Source organism: Gadus morhua, chromosome 20 (assembly GCF_902167405.1).
Source record: "Gadus morhua chromosome 20, gadMor3.0, whole genome shotgun sequence".
NCBI lineage: Eukaryota > Metazoa > Chordata > Actinopteri > Gadiformes > Gadidae > Gadus > Gadus morhua.
In genome coordinates this window covers 21,803,959-21,826,780 of record NC_044067.1, presented here as the reverse complement: position 1 = coordinate 21,826,780, position 22,822 = coordinate 21,803,959, and the positions used below count along the sequence as shown (strand labels likewise).

Below are 22,822 nucleotides of genomic sequence, written 5' to 3'. Positions count from 1 at the left end.
ACACAGTGACAGGCAGTGCCAGCTAAGTAGTTTATGCTCGCTCTTGCAGGCGACCTCAGATTGCACTTGAATACTCAATGAGTCTTTCACAATGTTCTTGTTGTGGAGCGTGACAATCGAGACGAAAAGATAGAAACAGACTGCTTCATGTTCATCAACACTTTCCTCTAATCACTTACAGGGGTAATTATATAGCTAGCATAGAGGAATTGGATTTTGAACAGCGCTTGTACTCAGATGATGCCCTAACAGTGTTACAATATGGTTGTCAGAAAATTATATCCGCCTACTCAATGCTCGTTACTCAATCATAACAGTGTCTGTTTTTGAGGTGGTATGCACTGAACAGGCAAGGTTAAGTCAGGTTCTGGAAGACCAAAACCCTTTAACATTTTAACCTAGTACATCTTTAGAAAAAGTCATGATTGATTTGCTTATTTTGTAAAATGTAGTTAATGTGATTCTACAACCAATCCACGATTAACGTGGGCTTCAGTACACTGTAAAAAAAATATCGTATTTTTTACAGGGAATCGCTGGCAGCTGTGGTTACCAGAGAATTCCTGTAAAAAATACAGCAGCACAGTAGATAACTTAACCAACGAAATATGTAAATTGATTTACAGTGAAATGAATCACGGCTGAATCACATTAAAAAACTGTTTATTCTACAAAATTGTTTTGTTAATTTTGCATTACAGTGTTGTATATATAAAGACTATTTCCTGTATTTTTTTAGTAAATTTAACAGGGAAATATCATACAGAAAACAAATTTAAACTGGTAGAACAGCAGTAAAACTTTGTATTTTAAATGGTGCTGTTCTGTATATTATACATAAAATCTATTTATAATATGCTGTATTTTTATGTTTTAATAATCAAGTTATAATGTAAAATGTACTTATACACCTGTAAAATTATTACTAATACTCCTACTGCAAAACATGCAAAATTACATTTTGAGAAAAGACAAGAGGAAAATCCCTTTTGGGAAATTTATTTACCAGCCATCGGCAATAAACAATTGGATGATTTTTTTTTCCAACATATACAAAATGGTAACAAGCAGGTGTCAGATAAAAATTACATAATGCACCTGTACATATTGCAAGACTTTAAAACAGAAATGACATATTTTGCCTTAACAATAATACAAATTGTGGATTTAACAAAGCGAAACCTAACAGTACCTCTTCTCACAACAAACAGAGTCCACATTTAGGCTTAAATCCCTCTAAAACGTGGCCTAATGTGCCGAAAATTATCAGTGCTTTATGGCACTGGAAGTGTCCCGACTAACACACTGGGAGTGTGTGTGTGTGTGTGTGTGTGTGTGTGTGTGTGTGTGTGTGTGTGTGTGTGTGTGTGTGTGTGTGTGTGTGTGTGTGTGTGTGTGTGTGTGTGTGCGTGCGTGCGTGCGTGCGTGCGTGCGTGCGTGCATTAACTTGAGAAGATAGCTACATATATTTATGTTTCGGAATCGTCCCCATACAATATGCACCCTGCTGTATAGGATGTCACCACGTCCGTGCCCGTGGGACATAGAACACATCGGGGGAAAACCACCTGTAAGGAAACAAACCTTAACAAGCCATCTAGAAACACAGCAGTAAGACACCGTAAAAAACAACAACCTGGAACATAACTACAAAGCAATAAAATAATGAAAAAAGCATGTGGCGGACCCTCTACCAGGAAAAGTTACACAGTGTGCCTTAATTACCATAATACACATTTAGGATTAACAAAGCGAAAACTAAAAGTACCTCTTCTCAAACAAACAGTCAGAGTCCACATAGAGTTCATATTTAGGCTTGACGCCACTCGTGATCGGAGAGATCCTGTATCAGGGTGAGGACTCGAGGGTTCAGGTTGAGACGACGCTTGTTGTTCTTACTCTCTACTTTGGTTCCTTTTTCTGGGTTTATCGAGAAGAAACACCTGTAAAAAAAAAAAGCATATTAATTGATCATTTAAAAAAATAAGTACAAGAAGAACCAAGAACAAGACTCAGGCCACACCTATAGAGCCAAGGCCGAGACAGACCCAGTTAGTTAAAGTCTGGATTAAAAGGAGAATGCGTGCCGTTTTTAACCCATAGCCCTGTTACCGAGTGCTGTCAGTAGGAAAAAATATCGAGAACATTTGGCACAATATTGACCGAGTATCAGAACGGCAGCTAAAGCAAACCTATGGGGGCAAGCAAACCAAAAGTAAAACTTAATGGAGCTTGGCCCAATAGGTTTGCTTTAGCTGTCGTTCTGATACTCGGTAAATATTGAGCCAAATGTTCACGTTATTTTTCCTACTGCAGCACTTGTAGCCTCAAATCAACAGGGCTATTGATTACAAACGGCCGGCATTCTCCTTTAAGACGGGAACCTCTGAGCCAGACTCCAGGTCCCACAGTCTCAGGTCTGAGAAATTAGTAAGCCATGATTACTCACCTTTGAAGGAACTCCAGAGTTGAAGCCAGCTCAGATGGATAATGGATGTTGAAAATGTAGTAGCTCCCGAACATGAGGCACAATGCAGAAATGAAGGAGGAGATGTTTGTGTTGACAAGGTTCCGATCCAGACTCAGCATGTACCTTGTTGAGGAATAGCAGGACTGTCCTATGAACAAATTATTTAACAGGTTTTATTAACAAGCACTGCACTCACATCAGGGGAGCATGCTTTATGCTTCATAACAGGGTTCGTACAGCTTTTTAAGTGTAAAATTCAAGCACTTTTCCAGCACTTTCAAGATAAAATGTGAACCTTTTCAAGGAACCTGAAGCTTTAAATAGACTATATATACATATACATGACAAATAATCCTCCCTGTTTACCTTCATTTCTATTTGTCTGTTGCTCTTTTGCAGAAATGACAACAATTTACATAGCAAGGGAAAACTCCTCTATGAATGATAAACAAACACAATAACTTTAAGTTCATTCATTCTTTACTTTCAACTTTTTTAGCAAACATGAATTAAACATGTACATTTAATGTACTTTACGTGCAAACAATGCAAAGTTATAACAAATGTAAATTAACTTGCACATTAGGCAAAAATTTAAACAATATGTAATTGAACTCAAGTGCAAATAATGGAAATTCACCAAAAATAGATCACACACAATCACATTCCGCACTATATCTAAATAGTTCAAAATAAATTCAATGGGCAAAGGAATAAGTGCAATTGTAAATCATTTTCGGTCGAAAAACTAATTAAACAGTCCGTTAACAATGAACATACTGTAAAGACACAATAGCACCTTTCTCTACAGTTAGAACACATGTACATTCACTTGCACATTAATCAAACATAAAAAATCTGGATAAGTGCAAATAATGCCCAGTTAACAAATAAAAAATACATTCACTTATCTTCACTATAATATAGGTCACTGCAACACAATTAAATGGGAAAACATACTGTATAGGGACAATAACACCCTTCTTTGCATTTAGATAACAAAATAATGCATGGCTATGGCTAATTTATGATCAGAACCAACACAACCCTGACTTTGGTCAACACTGGCCTACTGTTTCAATCCTATGGCAACTCCTTCAGCTCCTTAATCTTATCTCCTAACTGACTCTCCAGAGTCTCAAGAGACCTCTCTTTTTCTTTTGCAGCCCAAGTCCATTCGACTTGGAAACAAAGCTAAGGTTTCCAAGTGTCTCTGCTTTTTCTGCATTGCGATCAGCAGACGTGCTCAGAACCTGATGTCTTCCACCAACCGCTTTTTCTTTGCTTTTAATGCTGCTATCTCCTCCATTACTCCTTTCCTTTTTTCCAACTTTTTCTCATCCCTCTGTAACATTTTCTTTTCGTCCAGATAAAGCTGATACTTCTGTCTAGCAGAAGCTGCTGAAAGTAGTAGTTCTTTAGTGTAGGCTATGTTCTGCAATCCCCCAACACTCTTCACATGGTCAAGAATGACACGTTGGGCCACGAGGGAGTGCTCTTGCATGTTCTCCACCACCACTACTTTATTCACTGAAAAACCTCTTTCAACAGAGGCTTGGCCATGTGAAAGGATCAATAGATCCCTCACTGTCTTCCACAGATGGCACCACTCTGTTTTGGTGGACAACATCTCATGGAAGAACTCATCCAACCTCTCACTCTGTGGGTTGAAGCTCCTGAAACAATCAGACTTCAGACTGTGGTCATAGAACTGACTGAACTCCTTCAGAACCTCATCACATGTTTTTTCATGGATGCGTCCAGCTTCCACAAGAATTTGAAGAACACAGGTGAGCTTCCTTGTGCTCGTTCCCTTGTTTTAGATGAGCACCCTTGGGTCCAGAACAGAAAGATGTCTCACAAGAGGATACTTGATTGGAGCCTTCTCAAATAGCTTGGAGACCATCTTCATCAAAAACAGCTTACAGTTCTGTCTGAACTCCAGCCTCAGCCTCTGAGCATTTGGGTGCTTCTTTCTGTGCTCTTCTAGTGCTCTCTCCGTCACAAATCCAGCTTTGATTTTTGTTCCTTCAACATGGTTCTCTGCATTTTCATACTCAACCTGTAAGAGTTTCAGTGTGTTGGTAGCACTCTGCATGACAAGACTTGGCTTTATGAATTTTTCGAGTAATCCTCTCAGCAGACTGGCAAGGTCCTCATTCATGAATGGGAGCATGGGTTTATCAGACTGGTACGACTTCAGGAATGGAGTGATTTCCCGTGCAACCATGAGAAAAAAGTTGAGTTTTGCCGGGAAGAGGTCATCTCCAACAATTTTTTCTGCAGTCTTGAACGACTTGGTGGATGGCTCTGCTACAGTTCCCTGTTTTGCAGCACTTATGTATGTATTCAGGAAGGGCAAGATCTGTAGTGCACGCTCCGCCACCTCAACATTTTCTAGCCAACGATGACTACAGAAATTAAGGGGGAAAGATGAGGAACCAGTTACCTCTGTATAGTCCTCCCTGCGTGCTGGGACATCCTTAAATAACCACTTGAGGCTAGACAAGGCATTTCCAAGCTCCCATTCAGTTGCTGCACAGCCTGCTCTGAAGGAATTGTGCAGTATGTGTAAACCACAGCTTCCAACATCCACCATGTTCTTTCCTGTTTGATCTTTAATGTTTTGTTGCAACAGTCTCAAAAGCTTTAAGTTCACATTGGGCCCATCCATTGAAAGCTGCATGAGGTTGTGGAACCCAATTTCTGAACAAACAGTATCCAGTTTTTCGTACATTTGTACCGCAGTGTGATGACCCATGAAAACCGAACTTAGATATCTTGTTTTAACATGGTTATCTTGCCAGAACCGCACGTGCACATCAAGCTGGCTTTTCCTCATTTCCCTGTTCAAGCTTTCATCAAAGAGAAGCACGTATTGATCTTTCTTGACTTTTTCTTTCATCAGGGACAGGAAATGAGGGGCTATCCCAAACGTGGAAAGATATGCTGCTTTCTTCTCCCCACAAGCAAACTGTTTTGCAACCTCACTGTCAGGAAACATGGTTTTGAAAACCGCTCCAATATTCTCACATGACTTGTAGGAATAATGGCTGGTTATCATTTTTGTCGTCCAACAAATCTCAGCCATCAGAGCTGGGTTTGTGCTAATGAAAGGTCTCATGGTGTTTGCTGAGGTGTCCTTTTCACAACTGGCTGTTGCTGTAGTAGCTTGGGTTGCACCGTTTGATGTTGAAGTTGAGCAGGTCACGTCTCCATTGCTAGATGCAGTATGTGGCTGTTGGAAATAAGCCCCCAGGGAAGGACCGGACCTATGCTTTAAATGGTCTTGATGTTTCCTGCCTGAGAAAAGGGAAAAACAAATCAAATGTTATTGAGAGAAGCAAATTCAAGAGTATGGCCCTCAACAGGCCTTTATCAGTTTAGTTCATATGAGCAAAATTACCATCTATCAGGTTAATAACAACATGACTATACCTATACCACTCATAATCAATAGCTCTAGATGTATGCAATACTATATCAATGCCATACTCATAATCAATAGTTGTAGGCAATACTTGCTAATTAATAACTTATTTCTCTCACACACACACACACACACATTGAACTTTGGTGCTCATGTTTATTAATGTGTGCTGTCCTTTCTAAATAAAGAAATCTAAAAACAAAACAAAAATACACACACACACACACACACACACACACACACACACACACAGTGTGAGTGTGTGTTTGTGTGAGTCACACTTCAAGAATAACTAGGGGCAAATAAAGCCTTGGCACAGAGTCCCTCTTCTCCCGGCTGAATAATTGCATGTAAAAAAATTATATGCAAAAATTACAAGAGCTACAAGTAGCTCTTGTACCATAAACTCTTAATAGTGCTAGGTTGCTAGGTTATAGTTTGTGTATGTCGGTGTATTGCCAAAAAGTGATCCTCTTCCAAAAAGGTATTTTAGCCATAATACGTCCATGATTTCAGTACGTACACGGGACTAATGGCGCATTTCCACTAGCACGGCAGGACACGACACGACACGGCACGGTAGTTTTCGGGTGTGTTTCCATTACAACGGAGTACCCCCGAGTACCTCCTCGACGTGGGCGGGGTCGTCATAATACGGCTGCGCGAAAGCTGCCGTGACGTCATTTACACCGCGCCAAGCCACGCACAAAACCGGAAGACCAGAACAACAACAACACTCTCTTCGGCCACCAAAGAGAGGAACGTCTGGACCTCCTCGACCGACCATGGCGTGTTTTTTTTCTGCGACATCTCGTATAGAAGCGGGGTTTTAAAAAGTGGTGTGGTCGAGTCTCGTGTTTATTTATTTAGTCTAGTCGGTTGTCGCGCGCTTATGACGCTTCCAGTGACGACACTCGTCGGCCAATCAGTGGAAGGCAGTCGGCTGACGTCACGTTTTAGTATCGCTTCGGCTGGCTTGGAACCGCGGCTGAGGTGATACCAAAATAGTACCTGGTACCAGGTACTACGTGCTAGTGGAAACACGCAAATACCGTGCCGTGTCGTGTAGTGCCGCGCTAGTGGAAATGCGCCATAAGTGGGCTCTGGTCCAATAAAGCATCGGTACACATAACTGGGCCCGACATAGCGTTAACATGGTGCTGGGACCGTGGACTGAATTCACTTTTTGGCAGCACGCCGCAACGTCTCAGCCAGCAAATACCGTTCTCGACTTCGACAACTTCACAAAATTAACATTTTGGATCTTGGTTCTGCAACTAATGTTACCAACCGCATTGTCCGGGGAACATGGGACCCTTTTTCTGAAAAAGGGACCTATGTTCCCCGAGCGGGGAACATAGGGATGACACCTTATCTAGCCAACAACATGACTTTGATGCAATGAATCAGAACCAGCTGACCAGCTAATTGCTAACGGATTAGAGCGTCAATTTAGCAAGCTATTTCTTTGTATCGACAAGTCAATAACACACACAAACTCGGAATTTGGTGTAACTTACAAAGGAGAACATGAATGAACAGTCAACCAAAGTGAAATTGTCCGATATGATTGAACGAAAACTTTGTCTCAACTGACTTACCTTTCGCATGACTTGTAAGTGCCGATTCCCCCATTGTATACAGCTTGATATCTTTTTTGCAGACCGTACAGTATCCCTGCCGGTCATTTGGTCCTCGTCGTAACCAATTTTTATATTTATCATTTTCCAGCCAGTGAGCATTGAAACGGCAACCTGGCATGGTGGTTTCGGGAGCGATAGGTCCTTGTGAGCAGCGACGTGGTTCTGGATAATTGCTGAAGTGATCGCCATGTGAGGCGCATGCGCATGGAAAGAAAACAGGGGGAGCAGACGGCGGAGAAAAAAACATTCCGACTTAATTTTTAAAAAATGTACAGAATAAAAATATTTTGTAGCCTATTTGTTAAAATACAACACTGATCAATATAGAGAAAATCAAGCATTTTCCAGCAGAGTGTTCAAATTTCAAGCACATTTCAAACCTTGAAAACACTATGGTTAAAATCAAGCATTTTCCCGACTTTCAAGCATCTGTACGAACCACATGTGAGAAGTAAATGATGACTTTTTTGTAAACATGTGCTTACAACCACTTACTGGACATGACACAGACCTGCCCTCTCCAATATGATCATTTAAGTGAGACACTAGCTCTTTCACTGCGTGAAAATGGCCGGCACATAATGAAACTGCGCATTTTAAATCTGCAACAACAGCTCTAGGAGTGGCTAGCGGTTCAGGTGCATTGTGCACGCGATAAAAATGCCCCTTGAAAGCTGCATAAGTGGTAAATGTTTGACTACAGTTGGCGCCAACACATTTGAAAAGACAACGAGGCTCATTCCTATGCACTCTGCAATGTAGTACATAGCCTCTTAATGTAACCAATATCTTTCTACAAAAGACGCAGGTGATCATTTTTATTGAGTTATCAATCTATTAGTCTTTAGCCTGCTACATATCAACTGTTGCTAGCGCCTGCTAAATATCAACTGGTGCTAGCTTACACCATGTGCTTTCAGCAAAAAGTAGGAAAAGTAGCCGACATTTTAAGCTTACCTTGCAAACTTTTTTGCAATAGCACCGATTGAATAGCCACGGATCTTCCAATCGTGGATTTGTCCAAAAGAAGTTGAATCAAAGTAGTCCGGTAGTCCGAAGATTTCTGATGCGTTCTCCACTCTTCAGACGCGGCGGCGCTACTACTGGCTCATTGGTGACGTCAAGCCGTGAACGAGGAGCTCGTGCTTCTCCTCCCGCCCTAACGTCATTATCCAATCAGAGACGAGCTGCACACTTTTAAATTCAAAGTTAGGCGGATTTATCAAACTTGCTAAAAGAAAAACAGGTGCAGTTCCTCCGTAAATGACCCAATATTCATGGATGTTTTTATCTGGCTCACCAATCTCACTCACCAAATCTCAATATCACCAATATAAAACCTGCATCATGAAGCTCAGCACCAGATTGGCTACAAATAGCCATGATAAAAAAAAAACATTGGAATTATAATTGTATATTTTTATGTATCCTATAAATATATAGGCAACCTCGAGGTTCACAATGAAATTGTTTTCACAGTGAGAATTTTTATTAGGCCTATCTCAATTTGCATAGTTTCATCAAGATCATGTTAAAAGTACAGCATAGACTTGTATATATGATTACATATATGTTTTGTATTTTTAAATCAACTGGCTAAAACTGTAGTTTCTACAATATTTGCATGTCAAATTAACATAATTGTTTTGTTAAGAGTATTACAGTATTTCGCTGTTTTTGTTACCAATATTTGTAGTTTTAACAAATAAATTTGATTATAATCACATATTGTTATTGTAAATATAACAAAAACATTTTGTTTAATAGTTTACAAAAGTTCACTGTGATTTACGAAAAATATATATTTTTGGGTTTACTATACTCTTCTGTAGGGATTTTACATAGTTTTTATGTAAATTTCACAACCATTTTTTACAGTGTACATTGCTGGTTTGGAAATCAGGTGGTGTTTATTTCAGAGTGATTGTTTCCTATATAATCGCTGTTGGTCTGACCTCACTAACGGGACACGCTGGCCATCTGTACAAGGTCTTATGTCTCCTGTTACGTGTGCCTTTGATCATATTGTGTGGCCTACATTTCAGTGATCGATCAGATAAAAGACTTCTACAACCATTCTCATAATCTCATGGCGTCTGATGTAGAAACTCCTGCTCATCCACACATGCTCTCACTCTTTTCTTACACTGAGGTGATGGTCATTGATCAGCTGCCATTGATCCATCTTGAAAGCATTTGACCTGCGCCGTGAGCCTAGGTTTCTAGTAGGGATGGGCATGATTAATCGACGATCGACTAATTGATCATTAAGAATTTCGTCTATGGGCAGTAGAGTAGAAAATATCGAGTCAACTCTTACGCAACACATTATAGCTTTAGCCTTTTTGTCGGTTAAACAAATCGTTGTGATGAATTGGAACCAAATTGCTTCAACACTGACAATTGGTTAAAAGACCTTATGTATCTCCTGACAATGATCTTGACCGTGGGGATGAAGATCTATGGATTTTTATAAAACTTTATAAGGCTGTATTTGAGAAACTGGGCATTTAAATGAATTTATTAAAAAATTACTTTTGTCTTGTAATGTCCTGTGAGTTTTATCATCTTGTGATGTATGTTTATGAGGTTTGTGATTGTTTTGATTGATGTTTTGTTTTGTGTTTAAGAAAATTAAGAAAAACCAAAAAAAATATATAGATGTAAATTTCTCATCGAAAAAAACTATTACTAAAAATATCTTTTTACAATTACCATTCTTAGTGTTGTTCAGCAGAGAAATAGTCCGCCAAAGGCGGACTATTTCTCTTGTTGCTTAGCGACCGGACACACTGGGGTTGATAATTTACCAGACTACTTGCAGAGTGAGAAGAAAGAAGAAGAAATCAGGCAAAAAATCCACTTCCCTTGTCAGTGGTCCAGTTCGGTGTGCATAAAAGTACCGACGGACCAATTGCGAACTACTGCAACTGCTGATGCCATCTCTCGAAGTTAAATAGTAGCCGCACCCACCCCAAACCATCGGAATAAGTGTGTTTGTCGATTATAGCGGATTACACTACCTCTTCTATTCTATTCCGCATGGAATTCTATTCCGATCAGAGATTTGTATTCCGATTAGCCGTGATTACATGGACACTTCTGATCCGATTTAGATTTATAATCTGAATAGATGTATTCCTATCATGCAATCCGAATGTACTGTATATATGGCCCTTACAAAAGTGGTCAGCGTACGTCCGTATGTCTCTCGCGCATTCTCGTGTATTCCGATTTAGCCGTATAAATGATCATTTTCTATTCCGATTGAGCTGTTCTTCCACTTCTAATCGGACCAGAAGTGTCCATGTAAACGTGGGAGAATTAACAATAAATTGTCATTGCATTTCGAATATAGCGTATAAAGAGGCTGTGTCTCAATTCAGGGGACGCATCCTTTGAAGGACGAGGTCTATGAAGGTGTGGCCTTTGTAGACCGTGAAGGCTGAACAAACGGTCTGGCCTACGGAGCATTTCAAGTTGGCGCAACAAGACGTTAACACCCTTTACCTTGCGTGACGACGCGCCGCTCCTGTCACCTAGCAACCCTGACAGCTGCGGTTCAAACCGGACGGCGGAGGAGAATTATGGTTGCATAATAATTATATAAAATATAACGTTAATTAGTTTAACGTTATATGGCTCGTGTTAATGTCATTGAACTTTGACGATAAAGTTACAAATTTAAAATAGTCCCAACTTTATTTAATATAAAAAAATGTTTTGACATTAAATATGTAATTTGCTGCAACTGCCGCTTCCGCTCTCTCCGACGCCATTTCATTGCGCATTCCAACGCGCAATGAATCTTGGGATACGTTGGGCCGTGAAGGATCCAGCCGGTGGATCCTTCAAATCCAGGAAAAGAAGGCTGCATTTGAAGCACCGGCCCGACTGTCGGCGCGCCTCCAATGTGGGGCATTTGGTGACTGTCTGGGGTCTTTGGTGACCGTCTGGGGTCTCTGGTGACCGTCTGGGACCTTTGGTGAGTGTCTGGGGGCTATGGTGAGGGTCTGGGGCCTCTGGTGAGCGTCTAGGGCCTATGGTGACCATCTAGGGCCTCTGGTGACCGTCTGGGGCCTCTGGTGACCATCTAGGGCCTCTGGTGACCGTCTGGGGCCTCTGGTGACCGTCTAGGGCCTCTGGTGACCGTCTGGGGCCTCTGGTGAGCATCTAGCCTGGGTTTCTGCGGCGTGCCCCACACCTATGGCACTAGTCTGTGTCTGCGTTTTTTTTCCCGCTCTTGTTTTTCGGCCGATTCAGGAAGTCGGGAATGGAAGCTGCCTATTGGTGAAATCACTTTGATTGGCTGTCGGCTTAAGCGAATCAATGCACGAGAAGATAAGCGGAATTGGGCAAAGCAGCAAACGACTAGGTCAGGAGTAGGGATGGGCATTTGATTAAACTGTCTTAGTCGATCGTCGGGAGAATTAACGATCAATTAGTCGATTAATCGTTAATATTTTACATTAAAATTAAAAAATATTATATTCAAAATGAAATAAATACAAATGCAACGTGTTTTCCTCATTGGGATTTTCATTATTAGATGAACAACTCAGTTAAACCAGATCCGTTCAATAGTTATGCGCTTCTCTGCTCTAAGCAACGGAGCATGCAGCTCGAAGCCAGTGCTCAAAAAATAAACACAACCCTAGTTTCATCCCAAAATAATAACAATAATAATATAAAAAAAACAATCATGTTATAACTTAACCAACCAGTCTACGGACTTGGCCGTGGCCTCGTCCGCTTCATGATTACATCGCCGTGTTCCAATATCCATACTATCCGTACTTACTAGTCTAAGTTTGAGTACGTAGGGCGTTCGATTCAGATCGGGCGAAAATAAGTGTACTGAAAACGGTCAAATCGCGAAGTGTGTGGCGATTTACACTTTTCGTACTCAACGGCAGCCATCTTAGCTACGTGGCGGAAGAGGGCTGAGCCAAAGTCGGCGCATTTTCCACATAGCCTGCATTAATAGTCATTTTGTAGTTTTTATAGTTTTTATAGCTTTTTACACCTGCTAGGCGTAAAGAGTTCACCGTTCAAAGCGGGATGTTTATTGCGGGGGAGGAGCCGCAAATTTAAATATTGCCCCCGTGTAGTAAAATGTTTAATTGCACACTGCATTAGTTTAATCAATGAAACATTTACGTAATCTACGAAATTCTTAACGATCAATTAGTCGATCATCGATTAATCATGCCCATCCCTAGTCAGGAGGGCACCTGCTGGGATGGAAATTTACTTCCTCTCACGCAGGCGCAGAGCCTACCTGCTAGTTGGCCGTTGGCTGTAGTCTTTGCGCTGTGTTCTAGAGAAACTTTTTGGCCAAGAAACGGGTGACCCTATGCATGGCAGCTCGTTCATTGATGTTTCAGGGCCTTTACACACAATGTGCTGTTCCTGGAAAAACGTTCTCAGGGGAGCGGGTCAGTTTTCATAGATCTATAGTATACGGTGAGACTTGTAAGCCCACACTGTTCTCTGTCACTATTTTCTCTCCTTCCTGTTCCTCTGTGGTCCGACAGACCAAGCCACCTTCTCTGGGATCCCCACAATACTTGTTTTCGGGATTCATTCACAGCACAACCATGAAAGGTTCTGACGTGGGTTAATTGAGTCACTTTGAACCATGTGCTTTAAGCTTAAAGATGTATTATTAAAACGGAGTAATTTTAAATAAGATTATACTGAAGAATTTAATCTGTGACCTTTTTAGAGTGTTTTTCTTGGATTACTTTCAGTGGATTAAATTCAGCCAACTGAAATCATTGGGAGTTCTAGTGTTAAGTCTTCTAAAACCTTCTGCTCTGACATGTCGGTGCATGGCTTTGGCAGCTGTATACGTTGTTGTCCTGTCTCCTGGATTATCTCCTGGTTTCAGTTCTACCTTGCAGAGCAGCATCATCCCACACCACATAGCCTCTCTCTAGCCCTATTGACACCATCACAGAAGGTGAGCCAGGGCTGTGTTGGAGAGCAGGTGGTACCAAGCTAGGACAAATGGTCATGGTCAAATTACAAATAAGCCTTGTGTATTGACCATAGAAACACAAGCAGGCCTGTTGCTGTCATTGAAGCAAGGAATAGATTCCATGATAGTTTGATTTGTATGAAGCTTTCGACTAGTGTTGTTCACATTCTCACTGTAGTCCACAAACCCCCCAAACACCTGATGATGAAACACAGCTTTGATCACCAGCCACCAACCATCAATATGAACCCACTAGTAGTAGTGGAAATGCACGCACGGACACACACACACAGACATACATACACACTGCTTTTACTACCATTGCCAATATTAGTGTGTTTGTTGTTCTCATTAATTATCAATATCTAGGCTACATCTAAATGTGGTATCCTGCCAGGGCAGAAAGTAGTGGTGCATTCTGGGAAACCCAGGACCAGGCTTGACAAAGCGGTCACCATGGTAATGCGTCCCGGCACTGTGCTGATGATTTGGTGGCAGCATTAGAGAGACGATGTGTATGGAGGCCAGAAGGAAAGTGTGTGTTTCTGAACCTGGGGAGAGGGAGAGAGAGAGCCTTGATTCCACCAGAGAGAGGGAGAGAACAAAGGTAAAATAGTGTGAAAGGAGAGGTAGAAGAGAAAGGGGGAGTGAGCAGTGTGGGGGGGTTTGGTGTGAGATAGAGAAAGAGATGGAGGGTGTGTGATTTCATGTGAGGATCTATAAATGGAAGCCAGCCAGGTAATGTTTTGAGCTGAAAAGGTTCTGAGTGTGAAACATAGCTTCTAGGCTCTAGCCCAGCCTGTGCATCTTCTCCTAGAAGGGAGTTATGTGTATTCAATAGCTGTAGGGCTGCAGAATGAGGAGGCAGAGAACCACTTTGTGATGAACCGACAATTCAGCTTATTCAGATCATTGTAGAGCTGACGTAAACACTAGAACTGAAACCAATTGTTAAACTGAACCCAATTCAAGAGATGCCACTTTCTAGAAGACCCCCTAATTCAAGAAGGGATGCTTATTCCTAAGCAGTAGCGTGTTTCCTGGTAGCCAATTAAGATCCTTCCTCTTCCTTGATCGCTAGGGGATAATGGCTAGATGAAACTCTGTCTCCGCCTGGGTGCCAATTCCACCTGATCGCTCCATAACCTCATTACCACAATCCGCCCCCTTTATTACCACTTACCTCCCCCTTCACTTCGTGCACCAAACTATCCTCAGCCCCTTCGCTAGTGCAAAAATAAAATCTCACGCATGCACGCACACACGCTCACGCACGCACACACGTATCCTCACGGTGAATTGCAGAGTCGTGTACCCCGGGAGGTTAATATCATCTTAATGAAAGAGTTGATTTCCCTTGTTAGAGGGGTTGCACAGAGCCAACCTTCTCTGCTTTTCGATGACAGTGACTCCGTGCCAAACAACAGGTTCGCGCTAAATCCGGGGGTAAACTGAGAGTATGGAAGTATCCGGAAGCTTCTGTACAGAGGCAGATATGCTTGTTAGCAGAGCCGTGAATGGAGTACTTTCGGGGGCTGGGAGATTAGACATTAGGGAGAGGTTAGAGCAAATGCCACAGGGCCTGAAGCAGCCTGTTACGAGAGAGAGGGAGAGAGACATGCGATGGTTCTGCTTGGGATATAAGCATGTTTATAATTGCTCTGGAGCTATTCTGACTAATGGGGGAGAAAACTGTGCAGATGCACAGTTAAAGCGACTACTCTGTCTTTGTGTCATTATAACATTGAGGCTGCATGCCGCTGTAAGTGCAGTTAAAAAACGCTTTTCCAGTGCCTGTGCCAACTCAGAAACCAATCCATGTTCTGCTTCCCATAACCCCATGTACATCCACATTCGCATGCAGACAGTAGTTTGAGCCAGCTTGTTGGGAGCGGTCTCTGTTGGGGTGTTCTGCTCAACAGTTGCTTCGCTATATTAGCCAGAATTTAGCAAACTTTTTTCCCAAATGTAAGCATCATTAATCCAATAGCCAAACCCATCCTTTTTAATTACCGGAGAAAGGCATGATGGCGTATAGTTGTACCCTAATCGCAGCCCTTTGGCTGGATTCAGTGAATGGAAGGCTCACTTCCAACAGGGTCGCAACTCTCTAAAACTTCACGTTGGCTTGTCGTCATTCGCTGCTTTCCGACCAATTTAAGGCTTAAACATGGCTGCCAGCGCCCAATCGGAGGGTAGGAAAGTGGAGGATTGGCCGAGAGCTGCAGGAATGTGAATAAGCCCTTCAAAGACAAGAGTTGAGGCTACCTTGTTAGTCACTAACCCTTCTGTTGTGAAACCCTATCTGCCCAAACTGGGAAGAGATAGTCCGGACTAATTGGGACCGGCCAAGTTGTAGCTATCACCCAAGAATCCATCTAGCATAACGGGCGCTGTGAGGTTGTGTATTAATGTTGATATAAATGGGCTATTACTGGCTCCAAGGAGCTGCTTTGAGACGATGCGGGGGCCACTCTCCAGCGGCATGGTGGGTTATTTAGATATTAAAAAAAGTTGTTGTGTGTGCCCCGGGGGATGGTCCCTGTGCGGCACAGCCTGGTGATTCGTCCCTGATCTGGGCGATGGGAGTACGCCATTGCTTGGTAAATATTCATCAGCCTCTGACGGCGACCGGCACGACTCTGCCCGCGCCTGGGAAAACAAGACTGCACTGCATCTGTAATCAGCCACACAAACCCCATCGCACTACCTCTATCAAGAAGACCAAATTATTAGCATGGTTATTATAGCATAGAACTGCAGTATTCCAACATATGCTCTAGTGGCATTTGCCAAGAAAATGTGTTTGTGTGCATTTTTGTTATCTCTTGTAGAAAAGATGTCAACTTAAGTTTGTGCTTTAATTGAATAAATAACATTCTCAATGCTAGGCTGAGCCGAATATTACTTTCCAGGTGTTGCATCTCAACTTTGGTTTATTCGCTGTAACTTTTTCACTGTCCTCAATGTTGCTTAGGGTACAGCTAATGAGATCCAGTGGTTTAGATTCGAGCACATTTCTATTTTTGTTTATCATGTCCCGCAATCTTTTAGGTTTAAGGGTTACATAGATGGCTGTACACTACTCTGGGCCTAAATCCTAGTTATAAATCCTATAGTATTCATACAATTTTGAATGTATGTAGGTACCACAAAATTGTCGTTCAGATAAATACTTTTCTTTTTTTTATCCTTACGCTCATTTACATACTTTTACACCCATAAATGACCATAGATGGTCACAAGACATCCCCTTTAATTCCACGGGAAATGGGTGAATGATTATGACAAATAGAAACAGACAATTCAATTGTTGTATCCAACGAGTAAATTACATTTATCGCAGAGTGAGATGGAATTTGTGACAGAATCGTAATCAAAGAAGTACTTTGTAGACTCTAAGCTCCCTTCCAAACTCTAGGAGGTTGCCTGTGAGCGTGTGTGTCCATGAACAGAGAGTCCCTCTAACCCACACAATAAAATCAAGCTCTAGAATGCGTGTTTCGCCACATTGGCCGAATTGGTGGGTGAATAAGTGAGGCTGACCAAGTCCTCTAAAGATGAACATTACCAGAATCATTGGCCTGTACATAACCTTTCTATTTACATGATTGAATTCATTGCCTGATGGGATGGTCTATCACTTCTTTGATGTTTGGAAGTGTTGTCTCGGAAGTTCCTCTTTATATCAGCCTGTCATGCAGTGGTGTATGGAAACAAATTAAATGTACTGTTCATATAGCAATGATGCTGTCAAGCACTGCAGGCATCAAACTACTTAGTGAGAGCCTGGAAACGCCTGCTTTATCTCCTGTTTCTCAGTGAAACGGGCTAGTAGCCAATAACCTGAGGGTGGATAGGACTTGGACACTGCATTGTCTGAAAATGCTCCCTTCTCCTTATGCGGCCTGCAGCCCCTTTCAATTGCAATAATAATAATAATACATTTTAGTTATGACGCACTTTTCATCAACTTAATGACCTCAAAGTGATTCAATGCACATTAAAATAAATAATACAAAATAGGGATGGGCGTGAGGAATCGATTACTCGAGTACTCCTCGTTACAAATGAACTTGGTTGTTGGACAGGCAAACTTGAGTTTGCATATACACACACAAACAAAGTTTTCTGAAGCAAATGTATCAATTTTCTGTCGGCGCTGTCACACTAAATTTGTACCGGCTGCCAAATTTGTACCGGGCGCGTCATCAATACGTAATCCATTCCAAACCTGCCCGGCAACAGATCATCGCGTCGTCCGTTGCCTGGCAACGGACGATCGCGTCGAATGACGTGAAAGGTTCATGAACATTCGCGAACCTTCTATCTAGCGATCCGTTATCTGTATTGTGCTATTTCGTCCTTGACCTGCTTTAAACACTGTTTACTTGCTAAATTTGATTAAACAATGAAATACAATACAAATATTAAGTAAAAACAAGTGTTATCTAGCGATCCGTTTTCTGTATTATGTTATTTCGTCTTTGGCAACATAAGCGCAAATGTTTTTTGAAACCCACTTTAAACACTCAGTTTACTAGCTAAATTTGATTAAAAACTGAAATACAATACAAATATAAAGTAAAAATAAGTGTTATCTAGCGATCCGTTAACTGTACTATGTTATTTAGTCTTTGGCAACATGAGCGCGAATGTTTTTTGAAACCTGCCCGGCAACGGACGACGCGATCATCTGTTGCAGGCAGGTTTGGAATGGATTACGTATGGATGACGCGCCCGGTACAAATTTGGCAGCCGGTACAAATTTAGTGTGACAGCGCCACTAACGCATGACGTTGGGCACAAAGAAAATTAAATGCATCCATTTCCATGGCGCGTTCCGTGCCGTGTGCAGGCACGCCAGAATTCAAAAAGTTAAGAGATGGCGGTTAGAGCAAAGCGCAGCGAAGAATTTAAATACTTTAAAGAAATAGGAGATCATAAGGTGAAATGTAAAATATGCCAAGCGAAATTGAGCTACCAGAAAGTACTATGCGGCAACATATGCTCCTGAAACACAACGGTGAGTTCGGGAAAGCAGACCCGCAGCAACCAAGTGTGTCGGCTATTTTCACCGCCGCAAGACGCATCTGTAATCCCGGGCTTGTAGAGAAGATCACAACGCTGAGTATTTCCATAGTCCATTTGCTGCCGTTTTATTTGCAGCTTTAAATTATTTGCAATGGTTAGGCTACTTGTTTCGTTTTGGTTTTTTTAAACCGTTACAGGCCTTGGTTCGACGTGATTTAAATTGTGGGACGCATATTTATTTTTGTAAGGAAAATGTGTTTTGAACGTTTGCAAAAATAAATAATGAATACTCTGATAACTCTGACTGTTCTGATGGAGAATAAGCATTACATGTTTGGTTGGTAATATTGCCGTTCATCATCAGGCCTATTCCTGATTTAACGAGTAGGCTACTCGATTGATCCTCGAGGAATTCCTTCGATCACTCGAGTTTGGAATTTACTACTCGTGCCCATCCCTAATACAAAATAATGTCATGACGTCACTTGAATGAGCAATAAACAGCATAGTCAAATTATCGCATTGATGGAAGATCATCAATCTTCCTTCGGTCAATTGTTTTCTAGGCCTGCTCTAGGCGTAGGACTACATCAATGTTATCATTAAAACTCACTTTATTTCCAGAGGGTTAATAGTATTTGTATAATTTGGTTGTGTTACAATTTCTATCTGGTAATTCTCCTATCCACTCTATTGTTTGGTGACCATACATTCACTCCCGATGTCGTGTTGTCCATAAACTGTGTATGGTTTGCAAACAGATTCCTTTGATTGAAATGTGGTTTAAAAAGGTCCCTGTTTTTTAAATACTAAGACTGAAATCCATTCTTTCAGGACTTAGTGCTTTGTTGCATTTGGGTTATTTTGGGGAGATCTCCAAACAAGGAAGTAACCGCATTCATTCGTAGTTTGAATTGGACCACACTGATGAGCTGACAGAGTGTTCTCCTCAAGATTAGGCAATTCTGTGAGGCGCTGCTCAGACAGCCCAGCATGGAGCCTTGTTCAGCAGGACAGCCTGTTCTGGACCCTCAAACATTTCCAATCCCCCTCCACATCTTAAAAGACGCTGATGCTCACGCCCAGGTTTGGGTTGGTGTGTCAAGGCTGGTGATTATACAGGTTACAACACCCTGAACGTAGCCATCGCTAGGCTCATATTTACTGACCTCTGTTGGAAAGTGCGAAGAAATGACTGAAAGGTTTCACTGTTTCACAGAGAATCTTTCCCCTAAGTCTCTCAGTCTAGCCCACTTCTTTTCCCGCAGCCACACTGACGTAATCTTCTTACCACTTCAGAAGAGCATGGTACACACTTTTCAAGGGACACAGGATGGTCACCGTCTCTGGTTTAGCAGTATATAAAGTAGAGCCCAGACCGTACTAAAGCCTAGATAGTTTCTCCCACTCTTCTGCTGTCAGCTTATTGGTAATTACTTTGTTCCAGTGTCTTTTATTTAAAGCCTATCAGGAGGGACATGAGCAGATCTCCAGATCTGCTCATGTCTCCAGACAAAAACATATCTGATGGGGGATACTAAGGTAGCAGGGGTGTAACGATGCATCGATGTAGATCGATACATCGATTGATTGGCGAACGATCCAACTGCATCGATGCAACGGCCAAACATCGATGCATATCGCAGTATTACACCCTTTTATTATTATATATCTCCTTTCGCGGGTGTTTGTGAAACTATTTCTGCGCAAAGCGCCAAGCCGCTCGTATCCATTCACCGGTTAAACGAGGCAACAGCGAGCACATGTGTGAGCGCGAGGATGTCTAGTTTCGGTTTGTGTTGCCAGATTGGGCATATGTCCCGTTTTTCCAGCCTAACGTGATTAAAAGTAGCCAAATCGGGCTGAAAAAATTGCCCAATCTGGCAACACGGACGGCTTATCTTAACGCCTCGTTTCCACATACGTATGTTTTTCGTATCTGTGCTACCGTAAATTTACGGAAGGAGTCGCTAGTGTTTTACGTACGGACATGAATTTATTTACGGACAAAAGATGGGGGAGCGTATGATAATGGCCGTTTATAGGAGACCGGTACTTTGGAACATGAGGATCGACATATACAGAGATAAAAACAAAACGAACCAGACTTGGAAAGAGATCGGCAAGGAGTTTGGCCTGCCAGGTACTTACATGTTTTGTGAAAAACATGAAAACTTTCATACGGTATCTCCGTAAAACGACGGCGAATGTTAACTTTTTTGAACGTATATTACGGACATACCAGACAGAAATTTTACGGATGGGAGGAGTCTCGGAGGAAAAACGGACATTACGGAGAATCACAAAGGAATGAATGGACTTTCGGTCGGAGACGGTTGGATCGCATACGAGAATGTACGTATGTGGAAACGAGGCGTAACAGCCAAGATGATCCCGAGGGATGTTTTGTTTTTAGAAGAAAACTATCCACACAGATAGGTTGGGAATGGTCTACGTTCAAAATGAAAGATCATTACAGGCTCTTTAATTTAAGCCATAAAAAACCTTTGGCACTTAAATGCAATTATGTGGCACTTTACTATTTGTATTAAAAATTGATTTTTTTGTTTTAAATATCCGGAAGAGCAAAGAAATAAAATGATGAAATTATAATTAAGTTGATGTGAGTTGATGTGATTGTAAGAGGTTGTGTTAAATGGGCATATGATATCGTCTCATATCGGTCGCATGCCCCTGAATCGAAATCGTATCGCGGCAGACTTTTGATATCGGCAAATATCATATCGTTGTCCAATGAATCGATATAATATCGTATCGTGATGAAACCAGAGATTTACACCCCTATAAGGTAGTTGAGGCAAACCTGACCACTTTACTAACGGTACCGTTCAACTGCTCAAGGAGATTCTAAAATGACGAGGTTGAAGGTCTGGGCTTTGGAGGGAGATAAGAGGAGATGCAAGACATTGAAGAGATAGAGGGAGGGAGGGAGAGAACGTGTGCAGAACCAACAGAATCAACGATGAAGGTCTTCTGTCCCGTTTCACTGCAAAATTGTATCCTGTTAAGACAATAGGTGTGTGTGTGTGTGTGTGTGTGTGTGTGTGTGTGTGTGTGTGTGTGTGTGTGTGTGTGTGTGTGTGTGTGTGTGTGTGTGTGTGTGTGTGTGTGTGACAAGTATATGAGCTGTCTGGTATAAACGTATACAGCAAGGGGAGACGTGCTGATATCACTATTCAGTCTCCGCTCTCCCGGTCTGCTGATCTGCCAGCAGCGAGAGAGAAGAAGATTGAGAAGCCACGGGGGGCGGGGAGGTTGTGTGTGTGTGTAGTTGCTGGGTGCATTGTGTGTGTGGGGAACTGTATCTCATTAGCTAGGATGCTTCCTAGATTTGCAGTAATGTCAGGGGATATGAGTGGACGAGTTTCCTTGCAGTAGGAAGCATAGGAAACTAGTCTTCCTAGTCTGATTCCTCAACGGAGGATATACCAAATGGCCCGACTGCTGATATCACTGGTTCTCTGGACCAATAAGGTTTGAGCATTAGCACTATATAATCATCCCCAGAAGATAAAATCATCATGTCGGTTGGGTTAGCACCAACTCTCATCATTCCACAAAATCTGAAGATCTGTAATTCCTAGGGCTGTAACGATACACATATTCACGATTCGGTTTGTATCACGATTTTTGACCCACGGTTCGATACATCCCACGATTCTTTTAATTTTAAAAAGCATTTTATTTAAACAACACTTAAATACCAATTATCTTAATGTAACATTTAATAACAAACAGATTTGAACCGAAAGAATACTATTAAAGTATAGCTAAATTAATAAAGAAATAACCAAAGATTGCAGTTGGAGGATGCTTTTTGCTGGTAGGCATAATAGGGCCCCTTTAACTGTTTGGTTGGTTTATTCAAATATCCTTATTAGCGCTTCTTAATAGGCTATGTAGCTTAAATAATGACATAATCAGGCCGTATAGAATGCAACATGTTTAATAGCCTAACTTTCAATAGATGAGGAAAAACATGAACGTCGCAATAACGAGGCATAGTGTTACGAGTAGCATATGTGTGTGCGCGAGAATGGCAGTGTGCGTATGCGTGTGTGAGTGACGTCAGCGAGTGAGTGGACGAGCGAGGAGAGCGAGCGGTAGCGCGTGTGTCTAGTGAAGAAGTCCGGTAGAATAAAGTACCCATCAATAATCGGTGGCCGCTTCATTCCGACCTATAAGCAGACAAACTGCCAGTCAAATCACACAAAACAATAGAGACAGGATCACACAGGCAA

The 22,822-nt window shown here is 41.8% G+C and overlaps 1 protein-coding gene across 2 annotated transcripts in view; it reads left to right on the top strand.

Annotated features, from left to right (window-relative positions):
• man1a2 (mannosidase, alpha, class 1A, member 2) overlaps window positions 1-22,822 on the top strand; it is a 97,008-nt gene that overhangs the window by 42,925 nt on the left and 31,261 nt on the right. The window lies entirely within an intron of this gene.